Source organism: Artibeus jamaicensis, unplaced genomic scaffold (assembly GCF_021234435.1).
Source record: "Artibeus jamaicensis isolate MK-2021 breed Jamaican fruit bat unplaced genomic scaffold, CSHL_Jam_final contig_519, whole genome shotgun sequence".
In the NCBI taxonomy this organism is placed as follows: Eukaryota; Metazoa; Chordata; class Mammalia; order Chiroptera; family Phyllostomidae; genus Artibeus; species Artibeus jamaicensis.
Genome location: NW_026521871.1, coordinates 22,348,427 through 22,360,557, shown reverse-complemented (window position 1 = coordinate 22,360,557; position 12,131 = coordinate 22,348,427). Strand labels below are relative to the sequence as shown.

Here is a 12,131-nt window from a genome sequence, read left to right as displayed (position 1 = left end):
AGTGTTGGTGAGGAGTGGCGGGTGAAGAGATGGGTGAAAAATGTAAAGAGGAATAAAAGGCACAAAATTCCAGTTGTAAAGTAAATAAGTCACAGGAATGTAATGTACAATGCAGGGAAAGTCGGCCATAATATGTGACAACTTTGTAAGGTACAGATGGTTACTAGACTTACTGCAGGGAGTAAGATATATCACAAGGCATATAAATGTCAAACCACTATGTGGTACACCTGAAACTAACATAATTTTGAATGTTCACTATACTTTAATAAAAAATATATATTTTTAAAAAGAGTGTTGGTAAGAATGTGGAAAAATCAGAACTCTCAGTCAATGGGGCAGAACCTTGGGAAACAGTTTGTCAGCCCCTCAAAATGTGAAACAGAGTTACCTAATGACCCAGCAATTCTGCTCCTTGATATCTACCCAGGAAACGTCAAAACCTATGTCCACACAAATACCTGTACTCAAACGTTTATGGCAAAATTATTTATAATGGCCCAAAATGAAAACAAATGTTTATCGATCAATGTATGGATAAACAAAATGTGGTATATACACACACATTATTTGGGCATAAAAAGAAATGAAGTACTGATGTCTTCTACAACATGAAAGAACTTGGGAAACATTATGCCAAGTGAAAGTAGACAGATGTAAAAAGACCATATTGTGTGATTCCACTGATGTGAAATGTCCAGAATATCTTTGTCCAGAGGCAAATCTATAGAGACAGAAAGAAGATTAATGTTTGCTCAGGGCCAAGAGTGGGGGCAAAGGAGGCATGGCTGATAGTGGGTGTAAGGTTTCTTTTGGGGGGTGATAAAAATGTTCTAAAGTTAGACTACAGGTCACACAATTCTGTAAATACATATACTAAAGCCCATTGAATGGCACACTTTAAGTGGGTTAATTTTATGGTATGAAAATTATATCTTAGTAAATTGGGGGGTTTTTTTTAGTGAATAAGTTGAGAGAAATTGGAGGGAGCAAGTATAAACAGGTCTTCAAGGGATTCCTTGAACCTGTAAATGTTTTATTTTCTTTTTTATAATGATCAGAATAACTGCCTTATCGTAACAAAGGAGATGGGCTCTCAGGTGGAGCGGAGTTAAGCGTTTCACTGCTCCCTTCTCTGCGCTCCGAGTCCGAGTCCGTGTCCCGCCCATCTCTCTGGTTTCCAGCCTCTGCTAGAACCAACCCCAGGACATACAACCCAGTGTCTGTGTCTCACTCCAGATTTTACTCGTCATTTCTTCTTTCCTTTTTCCTTCCCTCTACATTATCCTGGTCCCACAGGAGAGGCTGCAAAGACAATCCGCCTCTGTTTACCCCATTAGAGAAATAAATACCTCTGTGTGTGAAGCAAGCGAGGCCCCTGGCCTTTGAGAAAACAGAGCAGGGAGGTGCCCAGAGGTATTTTCTGCTGAGAAAGAAGAAGAGAATAAACAAGCCTGACACCAGAAATGCCTGGAACTTAAAGCGCTTTCCTCGGCCGAGTCAGACTCAGTCGACAGTGACTCGGATCAGTGGCTGCTGCTCCCTTGATTAAAGGCTGTGACTTTCTGTCTCCTGAAAGTCACCTCTGCTGATTCCACCTGCTTGAGAGTCAGGCCTCACAGCACACGTTTCAGTCCTCAGAGCGGCCACTAACAGAGCTCCCAGCACAAGGGAACTTCACTGATTTCCTGAGCCACGGAGAGGGGTCCAGTGACCAGACATCTGCCCCACAGTGGAAGGAAAGCTATGGAGTGACATTACTGAGGCCACCAACACCTCCTTATCCCCTTCCATAAGGGGCTGGAAATTCCTGGCTTTTCTGTCCCCTGGAATGAGGAATTTACCCCAGGAGAATTGTGGAAAAGTACAAACCACAGAATCATAACCCACAGAGGGAGAAGGTGCCTCCGAAATGACCCTTATCCTGGGCTGAAAAGCAAAGGTTCTCTTCTTGCCACCCCTCCTCACCTTGGCTTGAGCAGAGCCACTGATGGCACTCTCAGTCAGCCCCAGGAAGGCGGCAGTACAGTGCTGAGGACAGTAACTAGCACTGTCAGGCCCAGCTGCATTCCCTGTCACTTCCAACCCCTCCTTGCACTTTGAAACAATGCCGTAGTCCCAACTCTTTCTCAAGTTCTCAGTCTTTGAGAGCACTATCGTGCCGTCTCTTTGCCTGCCCCGGACTTGTGCCTCCAGCTGCAAACACACTCTCACCCACACCTCTGACGTAACTTTGTCCACCGCAGTCTCGGATTGCGCATCCACCGCACACCACCAGACCTCCCTTGTTCTGTCTTCCTGTGGGAACTTCTCACCCCCCCTGGGACCTGAAGGCAGATTTTCCACCTGGTCACAGTGTGCATCCCACCAACTCTCAGACCTGCTGTTGACCAAGAGGGCATGAGGCCTACTACCCTAGACAGATCATCCCTGATGGCTCCACTATTTATTGTAGAATTTGGTTTCAAGCCCCATCATAAGCCTGCACTCCCTCAGCTGGACAGGCTGCCCTTGGTCAGTATTCATTCACTCACTACAGCCACTGAGCATAGCCATAAAGAGCACAGGATTTGCGATCCAACGATCCAGACCCCGCCACCAACTCTGCTGCAAGACTGCCGAGGAGTGTTGCACTCTCTGAGCACAGCTGTTCTCATCTAGAGAATGGGGAGTAATAACAGTGCATACCCCATAGCTTTGTCATGATAATAAATGAAATAATCTTTATGAACCAACCACTCAGTGCAGAAACTTGAATATTCACTGGAACTATTTAGTATATGCTCTCTACTGTTTTATTTTAAAATAATCATTTGTTCATTCCTCATGTACTTACTGAGCCCCACACAGGGCCCTGGGGCCCTGGGGCGTAGTTATATAACTACGCCTCTTCGAGAGCTGTGCCTTCTTAAGTCCAGGGAGTACAAGCTCACCCTGGCACCCGGCGCACAGAGAACTGAAGCCGAGGACCTTCGCACAAAAGCAGATGAGAATAGACACTGACGGCTGGTTACTGCCCACAGAGGGTGACGTGAATGTCTTCGACATTTCCACACCTCTTTTAATCCCACTGCAAGCCCCTGGGTGAGGGAGCACCATGAGGACGAGGGGGGGACGAGAAATCCCCAGAGAAACACGCTCCCCTGCTTCCCTCCTTCACAGAGAGCGGCCATGCCTCTGCAGTGCAGGAGGGTGACATTCCTTGGGGAGGCCTGGCTGAATCTGCCTGGGACTGTTCCGGAAGTAGGAAGGATGGCCGGGGGTGGGGGAGCGGCTGGAATGTTCTGGCCTGCTGCTCACTACAGGCGAGTGTGCCGAGAGGAGGGCCCTGGACATCAAAGGTTCCTTTTGTCCCCTTCCGAGTGGCAGGGCAGCCCGGCCTCTGGTGATGACTCAGGCCTGGCCCTGACGTCACCCAGGCCCGGCCACTGGCTCCCTCTGCAGCCAGGAAACTGACTGGGGAGTGGCACTCGCAGCTGCAGCAAATCTCAAAATAAGGAGGCCACTGCCTCTCTCCTCCTCCTCTCCATCTCCCCACAGCACACCTTTCTATTCTCTTCTTCTTCTTTTTTCTTTTCTTTAAGACTCATGGAAGGTTTTACTTGTATATCAACTTTCAAACTGTAAGAAGTCAGAATGGGTGACATCATCAGAAAACTATGTGGAGCTGATTTCGAGGAGAAGTGAAGAGCCCAGAGCAAGAAAGCGGTTATAACTCCTGAACCCGGGGAGTTGGCAGCGTGTGGGTTTTGGAAGAGCCAGCGCCTCCGAGTAAGTGAAGGCCCTCCCTGGGCCCCCTCATTCTGTGCCCTTCTCGGTGGGGCGCCATCTTGTTCCCTGACACCTAGGGCTTGGCAGGCCCCAACCCGGGGGGGGGGAGTGGGAGGCAGGGAGAGTTGGGGCTGCATTTGGAAGACCCTCCAAATACAGCTCCAAATACAGCTTCTGATCGCTCTCTCCTCCACAGGCCCAGAAAAGAACGCATTTCCTCTAAAAAATATGGATATGACTAAGGCTCAAACCCTGGGGGAAACAGCCCAAGTCGAGCCTTCCCCCCGTCACCCTCTTGTTTTGTCTCCTCTTCCTCCTTCCGCTCTAGTGCTGTTTTGGACTGCCAGAATGTTTGTTCCGAGTTCTGAACTCTTTGCTTCCTGGATCTTATACTGCGTAATCAGATACAAAAGCAAACCCTGTTTTAAGCAAAATACGTGCCCTGTGCCTTCAAATGATATTTTCACATTTAACCTGGTAAAAGATGGCAGCTCCAGTAAGAAAAGATTCACAACCTGCTGCCTTTTACAGAGTGTGTTTCTGGTTGTCTCTGGTTGTCGTGGTGCGGGTGCCTCCACTGCCACATCACCCTGCTTACAGAGAGCTTATTTTCATTCCCTCTTGTGCCATCTGGGATGATACTAAACACAAAGACAAGTTAATGTATCTCTGGTGTCTGTTTTAACTTCACCTATAAAAATATCTGAAGTCTTTGCATAGCCTATAATTTTACAAGCTCTGGAAATTCCTACCCAAGAAAGTTAACTTCCCAAGAGAAAAGTTTTAACGTATGTGTAAGAACTACAGAGCGCATAGGCATAGAGATCGTACCCAGTTTTCCTGGCTTCCGAAGTCATTCCCTGGGCCAGCATCTAGTCTTTGAATAGCTTACGGACCCAGTAGAATTGTTCTTTTTAAATTCTGTTTTGTAATGATTGGCGGGGAGGGGGGTATATTAAAAATGAATCTTATTTTCAAGGCAATGGGGAAGTTTGTCATTTACTGCAAGAGAGTGGTGAATTCCTTTGTAAACTGGCAATACCCTTCAGAAATGAACCGTCACACTCTAATATATCTGTTTTGTACGTCTTACATTTTACTTTTTGTTTTAATTTATCAGGTTGTCTTGAAGTGAGGCTTTGCTAAACTGTTCATCTGCCTGCAAGATCTGAATGCTGTGACCACTAATTTGGTGAGTGTCATTTGTCCCTAAGGGCTGCCTAAGTTTAAGTTTGCTAATTCTGTTCTTTTGGTTTGCAGTAAGATTTAAGAAAAAGGGAGAAGGCTTGGGGACTTCCGCACACAATGGCAACAGAAGGATGTGTACTAGTTAGAAGAGGCTACTAGCTATAATAAACCGAAAAATGTGTAATGGCTCAAATAGAACTTTATTTCCTGCTTATGTGACAGTGCAGGTTAGTGGGGCAACTCCGCACACACATTCGGAGACACAGACCGAGAGAAGCTCCACCTTCTGCACCGCATGGTTTTCAAGGTCATCTGGGACTGTTTCCACTTCGCAGGAGAAGAGGGAAAGAATGTGAAAAGTGCACATGGAAAGTTTTCACAGACCATGCGCAAAAGTGCTGCCCTTTGCTTCAGCTCACGTTTGATTGACTAAAACTCTATCACGTGACCACATCTGACTGCAAAGAGGTCTGGGCAATGTAGTCCCTGGGTGGGGTGTGTTACACTGGAGAGTTTCTAGAGAAGAGGTAGTGCTCTCTGGCCCATCATAATAAGGAATTTAAGAGATGCTCACAGATAAGATAGCAGAATGAAGCAGGGAGAGAAGTAAAAAAGTTATCAGACAGAATTCCTTAACTGACAATCTTAAGTAACATCTGGCTATGTGGACAAGGAGCAGTGGGTAAGATTTTTCAAGAGGCCTCTGTCCATTCTGACCCATGAGCACTACCATGCTGCCAATGGCTAGTGAGCCAGCAAGGACATTCTTCTTATTTTTCCCTATAGGGTTCTCTTGGGGTACCGTCATTCTGGTTCTGTTTCCTGGTCCTGGCTCTAGTCATGCTAGCTGGAATTGTCCAACAGAACTCTGGTCCCCTGACTTTGAGCCCCAGTGGGCTATAGAAAAGCTCATGGTCTCTTTAGCTCATGCTTCTGTCTGTTCCTGGGGGCTCCGGGGAGCTACCCTGCCTGACCTACTGCAGATCTCAGCATCCTCTTCCATACTGTCGTGGGGGCTGGGGTGTAGGGAAAGGGAGGGGCGGGAATCCCTGACTAGGATAGGATCTTCAAACCAAGTTATTAGAGAAACATTTAAAAGTAGACTAAAGTGGCTCAGTTGGTTAGAACACTGTGCCGAAAGGCCAAGGTTGTGGGTTCAATCCCCAGTCAGAGCACAAACAAGAATCAACCAATGAATGTGTAAATAAGTGGAACAGCAAAAATGTGTGTGTGTCCCTTTCTCTTTCTCTAAAAATCAAGAAATAAAAACATTTATTTAAAGACTAAAAAGGCTCAATCTGGGGAGATTATTGCTACTCTAAGGATTTGATATATAATTCTAGCTTTTTCTTTTCCAGAAAAGTTTTGAAACATTTACTGAAACATTGAGTGGTTAAGTTATAAATCTTCTTTGGAGAACTCTGAAACTAAGTTTATGTTTTATTTAGCCTTTTCAGTATTATTGGTCTTAGTGCAGTATTCCCCTCACTGGTAAATATCAAAAGTCACATGGCAGGGGCCTCACGGTGCCCCTAAGGTGTCACAAAGACCTCCAGTAAAGATGGACTGTAGCGCTGGCTGGTGTGGCTCAGTGGATTGAGCACCAAACTGCAAAGCAAAAGGTCACCAGTTCAATTCCCGGTCAGGGCACAGGTTTGGGTCTTGGGCCAGGTCCCCAGTAGGGGATGCGCAAGAGACAACCACACATTGATGTTTTTCTCCCTCCCTTCCCCTCTCTCTAAAAAAAAATAATAAATGAAATATATTTTTAAAGGATGGTAGATGCTCGCTTTAGCAGCACACACACTAAAAGTAGGCGGCAGTCTTTGCCTGAGTGGCCCGGTACCTGGCCCTCTGGTTGTGTTGTCAGTGCCTGGCTAGACACTCTAGTTTCTCACTGAATTTTGCCCTGGACTGGACATCTCTGGCACCCACAGCTACACCCTGAAGAATACACATTGTCCATTGTGCAGGAAGGTCAGCTACTAGTTGATCTGACACAGCCTCCCAGGCCCTCGCAGAGCCTGATGCCTGGTCTCCAATTACTGCTGCATGGCCTTGGCCCAGTCCCCTCCCATCCAGATTGAGCTAAGGAGGAAAGGAACAGAATAACAAGCTGATATGGTACAAAAATGCTACAGCCTCTGAAAGTCCATCTTCTTGGATTGGTGGGTCCTGAAAATGTTTACTGGGCCTGGAGGGGGCTGGGCTAGCAGAGTCAGCCAACGATAAGACCAGGTTAATGGGAGAATGCAATGCCTGCTAGGTGGGTGCAGCCAAAGGAGTAAGTTGAGAACAAGTACCAGGTTTCAGAAGCTGGAGCCAGGTGGAGGTGATCTGTTGTTGAAAGTCGCTGCCTACCAGAGTCCACCAGGAAAGGTAGGGTCAAAGGCCGCAGTCAAGGAGGAAAAGTGTCAGGGTCCACTCGTCTTTTTAATTCAGCTGCCACGTGATCATGGCCCCTCCGAGCCCTTAGTGTACAGGCACTGACTACGAGCGTGTGCCTGGAGCAGGTGGGGTGGCGTCGACCTCCCGCTTCCTGACGTTTATCTGAACAGCACGGTGAGAAGAGGTGTGCAACTGCCGAACCAGACTCCCACTGCTGTCGGTGCGACCCCTCCGCAGTGCTGGGACAGCGTGCCAGGTGACGTGCAGACACACCAACGAGACAGGCTCACAGATACTGTATGCGCTTTGTGACCATTTGATCTTCGACATTTTCAAAAAAGCCTCAGAGTTGACGCTTTGGGAAAAGTTAGATTTTCTTGAGCATCCTTAATTTTAACTTCATTATTTTAAAACTTTTAATTTCACATGAGTTCAAATTTGGGCACCTTTGTCTTTCCAGAGCCTTGGTGTTCAAGGAGCCTAGCCTAGACCTGTGGTTCCTGCTGAGCAGAGTGGGCTGAGCCCAGCAGGCTGAGAGAGGCAGTGCCTCCAGACCAGTGGGTTCTTGTTTCACCCCCCAAGGTCCTACAGATTTTATAGCACAGAGGTGCAAGCCCCCTTCTCACCGCTATCAGCAGTATAAAAGTTCTATTTCTCCCTTTAGAGAATTTTGTGATAAGGCCATGTTATCGTCACTAAAGCTGAGAGTTCATGATAATAGGGCCTCGTAATTTCTCATGCTGAAATCCCCTGATTTCTTGTCAAGAATGAAGTTGGAAAACACCACACTGAGACTTCAGGGTTTTGTTTTTAACTCAAAAGCCTCTGGTTTTTGTCAGAAATTTAAAGCTTCCTCCCACCTCTGAAATGTTTTTTTTTTTTTAATCCTTACCCAGGACATTTTTTTTTCCATTGCTTTTAGAGAGAGAGGAAGGGAGAGAAAGGGAGAAACATCAGTCTGAAAGAGAAGCATTAACCAGTTGCCTCCTGTACGCAGCCAGAACAGGGATAGAACCCGCAACGGGGTATGTGCCCGGACCGGAAGTTGGGTCTGCAACCCTTTGGTCACAGGACGGCACTCCGCCCAACTGAGTCACACCAGCCAGGGCGAAACAATAATTTTTTTAAAATGTAAAATGGAGAGTCTGTCAGAATAAATAAGGTAATTAATATGAAACGGTTTGGGCAACTTAGAAAAATGCATGGCAAGTCAAGGTGTTAATGAATGTAATTACTATAATCATGGTCAGCACTGGTGTTTTGGCTTTTGATATTGCTATTAATATTGTAAATATCATTATTTTAATTTTTTTGTTTTTGCCTTTCTAAATTGACTTTCCACTGAGACCTTTAGCACCGCCCCTTCACTAGCCAAAGCATGTAGTGTAAAAATTTCAAGAACACCTAGGAAGGTTTGTCTATGGGCCAGAGAATTAACCACAAGGCTTCTAATCTCTCTCAGAGAGGCTTGACCCAGGATTCACTGAAATCTGTGAGGATGGATTTGAGCCATCTCTCTGTCAAAAAAAAATTTTTTTTGCTTCCTGGCATTCTCTGGAGCTCCCAGCGCATTGGCCAAAGGAGGCTGTGAAACCATCCCCCGGAAGCCTTGACCCTGGGTGGTGTCCCTCAGGCTGGACTGCAGCCCGCCACCTGCCCGAAGCCTCCAGTCATGACTGAGGTCTGTCTGCTCTGTGTTATAGGGTTGGTTGGGGGGGTATAGACAGAGGCAGCGAACATGAGCTCAACCCAAGAGCAATGAAGATGTCGTTTCCACTGTGAGCCGCCCTCCCTGTCCCAGGTCCTGTAGTCTTTCATGTTTGAATGTAGCAGGAAAGTAGAATCTAGTGAAAAGGACTTTCTCCTTGACCCCAATTCCTTGGCGTTGACTATACCATGGTACTTTGCAAATGAGAATGTAGCTCAAAATTCATCCCCGACACTGGACTCTGTCACGCAAGTCCTCCTGCAGCAGCCAGGCCACGGCTGGGCCGGACTCCTGAGAGTTTTCATTCCCTGTGAGGCAAATTCCTTGTCTTGTCATAACGAGTCACCACACAAAATCTGGAAAATACAGAAAGATATTGAGAAGAAAACAACAACCAAACAACAATTCAATATTGACATCTTAATATATTTCTTTTCAATTTTTCATAAATATATTTTCTTTTTAAAATTATTGAAATGACATTTTATATGCTTTCTCTCTCCCCTTGTCGTTGGTAAGTTGTAAACATTTTCCAAGTGACTAAATGGTCTGAACATTGGCTTTTTAATAACTGTGTTTCCATTGCACGGATGTCTCAATCATTCTATTGATGGCCATTTTGATTTGCCTCCAGTGTTCTGCTATTATAAATATGCAAACATCTTTAAAGATAAATTTTTGTTCACATCTTAGGGAAAATTCCTAGAATTGAATTCAACAGATAAATGGCCTATTTTTAACGTTCCTAATGAATTTTGGTAAATTAGCCTCTAAAAAGTCACCAGCGTCTACTTCAAAACCCAGTGCCTCTTCAGTTTCTCGTGTTAAAATGCATGCTCCTGGGCTCCAGGGGCACCAGAAGCTCTGAGGACAGGGCCTGGGGACATGCAGTTTAACGTGGCCTCCTCACCCTTTTGCACATTAAAGCCTGAGCACTGTGGATATGCTATGTGCAATTCAACATCCATTTCAGCAAATACTTATTAGACAGAATAAAGCTAGGGGACCCTGAGCTAGTATATCTAAGCCCAAATTTAAATTAAAGGCTCTTTTTTGGCTTCTGAATTTTAGATTTTTCCCTTGTTCGTGGTATGGTATAGTTAAAAGAGTATCAGCTAGGGAGTCAGAAAAGCTCATTATAAATATGAGATAATGGAGACCCAGAATAGTCATTTGCTGCTTGGTGGTCACCCAGAGATTCAGGGGCAGAGGTAGAGTTGGAGCTCTGAGGAACAGAGACAAGGCACCAGAAAGTCTTCTCGCTCCTGCCTCAGCTAGAGGACTTCTTATCTGCCTTCTGCTAGGCAGGGCCATATCTCAGGACCTGGGTGGGCAGCCCTCTGGGGTCATCCACTCTAGTCGCCTAATGAAGCCAGACTACAGTGCTCCCTAAGCCAGAGGTAGTGACTCTGAAGCTAGATTGAGGGGGACATAGAGAAGCCATGTTGATAGGTCCATGACATGAGAGCAGAATAAGAGGTGGGGTCCAGAGTCAAAGCCAAGAGAGCAGGGACAGGGCAAGATCAAGTTCTGTACTCTGGGCAAATTTTAGGTCAAGGCGGACATGAGTTGAAAAGAAGACAAAGCCAGAGCTAGAGGGGAGCTGCCATGGATTCAGCCTTAAGGACGGAGCCTCCATTACATAACTTAATGGTCTAGGGAGGCACCTGCCTCAGCTGCAGCTGCCCCTTTAAATCTGATAGGTGCTGTGCACTGGGTGGCCTTCGGCTCCTCTGGCCAAAGGAGGGCCAGTGGGTTGGGGAAGAGGCACCTGCAAATGGAAATTTAGAAAATTCTGTTACATCAGAGAACATACAGTGAATAAACAACAACCAAATTTAAAATTCTCACCATCTTCTAAAAGGAAGTGTGACTATCTATCCCGTCTGCATAACTCTGCTCTGACCCATCAGAGCACGCGCTCTGGTCACCTGATCATATCTGGCTGCCCTTCCTCTCACTTGACAACCGCAACTTCTGGGGCCAATGAGCGTATCATTTGACTTCCATGTTCAACCTCCACGACTGCTCAGCTCCTGACAGTCCCGTTTATGTTCAGGTTCTATAAATCTCCATGCCAAGTCCACATCCGTCTCCTGTGACAGCACCAGGTGACGCACAGCAGCTGGAACCCATAGGAGTACCTCTGCTGCCCCCATTACTCTACGTGCTTGGGCACCAGGGGATGTCCCCGTGAGCACCAGCTCCACTGCCGCGGTGCATGGCCTGCATCCTCTCTCGGCCGTCCCCCTGCAGGACCAGTGCTCTCCTGAGTTTTGGCCTCCTGGTCCGAACATGGGCCCAGGGTCATGATGAATATATAGATTCTGGGAAGGTCCACAACCTCTTTTGAATAAGGGGCACAACAGATAGAGAGTGACCCTCCAGACGCAGCTGGGGCAATTCGAGTCACCACTATGAGCTTGGCCTTATGCAAAGCCGGTCTCCCTGGAGCCCTCGACAACGTCCTTGGCTGAAGCACCTCCTGATACTTAGATGGAGTTCTGATTGCTCACAGGACTGGATCCCTGGGCCAAGGAGGTCCGTGTGGCGGTGACAGCAGTGCCTCCAGGTCTGACTCCCAGGAGGTAGTGTCCGTGACATGCAGGCAGGGTGTTCACATGCTGCTGGTAAACAGAGTAGGAAGTCCAAGGGCAAAAAGCATTCGGTAGGGCCTGTGATCTGACAAGTGCCACCGGTGGTTCCATCCTTACCTGTCTGTGCTGATTCCATGTCTCATGCCTGCTAATAAGCACCTTTGGGAATGAGGAACTTTCACACAGTCTCTGGCCAAAGCTGCAGGAGGACCAGCTCCCTGTCCCTGGCTCTCATATCCCCTCATGGGAGCAAAGGTCACTGGTATTATTAAGAGTATAATTCCCTGGGCCGAGAGTATAGCCTCAGAGAATCCAGCATCACCAGATGGCAGTGTCCCACTGCTGCAGGCTGGGGCAATTGGACAAACTGAGGGCTCACCCCATACCGAGAGCCCCATTTTCCATCAGCGAAATGCCAGACAGCAAAATGCCAGACAGATAGCCGGGGAGCCGGAACAACAATGAAAGACAGCCGAGCC

General features: G+C 47.0%; 1 protein-coding gene across 5 annotated transcripts in view; it reads left to right on the top strand.

Annotated features, from left to right (window-relative positions):
• The window catches only part of ZBTB38 (zinc finger and BTB domain containing 38), a 126,389-nt gene that overhangs the window by 49,320 nt on the left and 64,938 nt on the right, over positions 1 to 12,131 (top strand). For 4 of the 5 annotated variants that reach the window (XR_008392358.1, XM_037139394.2, XM_053669461.1 and 1 more), the window contains 2 exons: positions 3,585 to 3,771; positions 4,892 to 4,963. The gene's annotated coding sequence lies outside the window, so the exon portion shown is untranslated. Of the gene's footprint in view, positions 1 to 3,463; positions 3,772 to 4,891; positions 4,964 to 12,131 lie in introns of those variants that run through there. The other variant, XM_053669459.1, reaches the window with a different exon arrangement.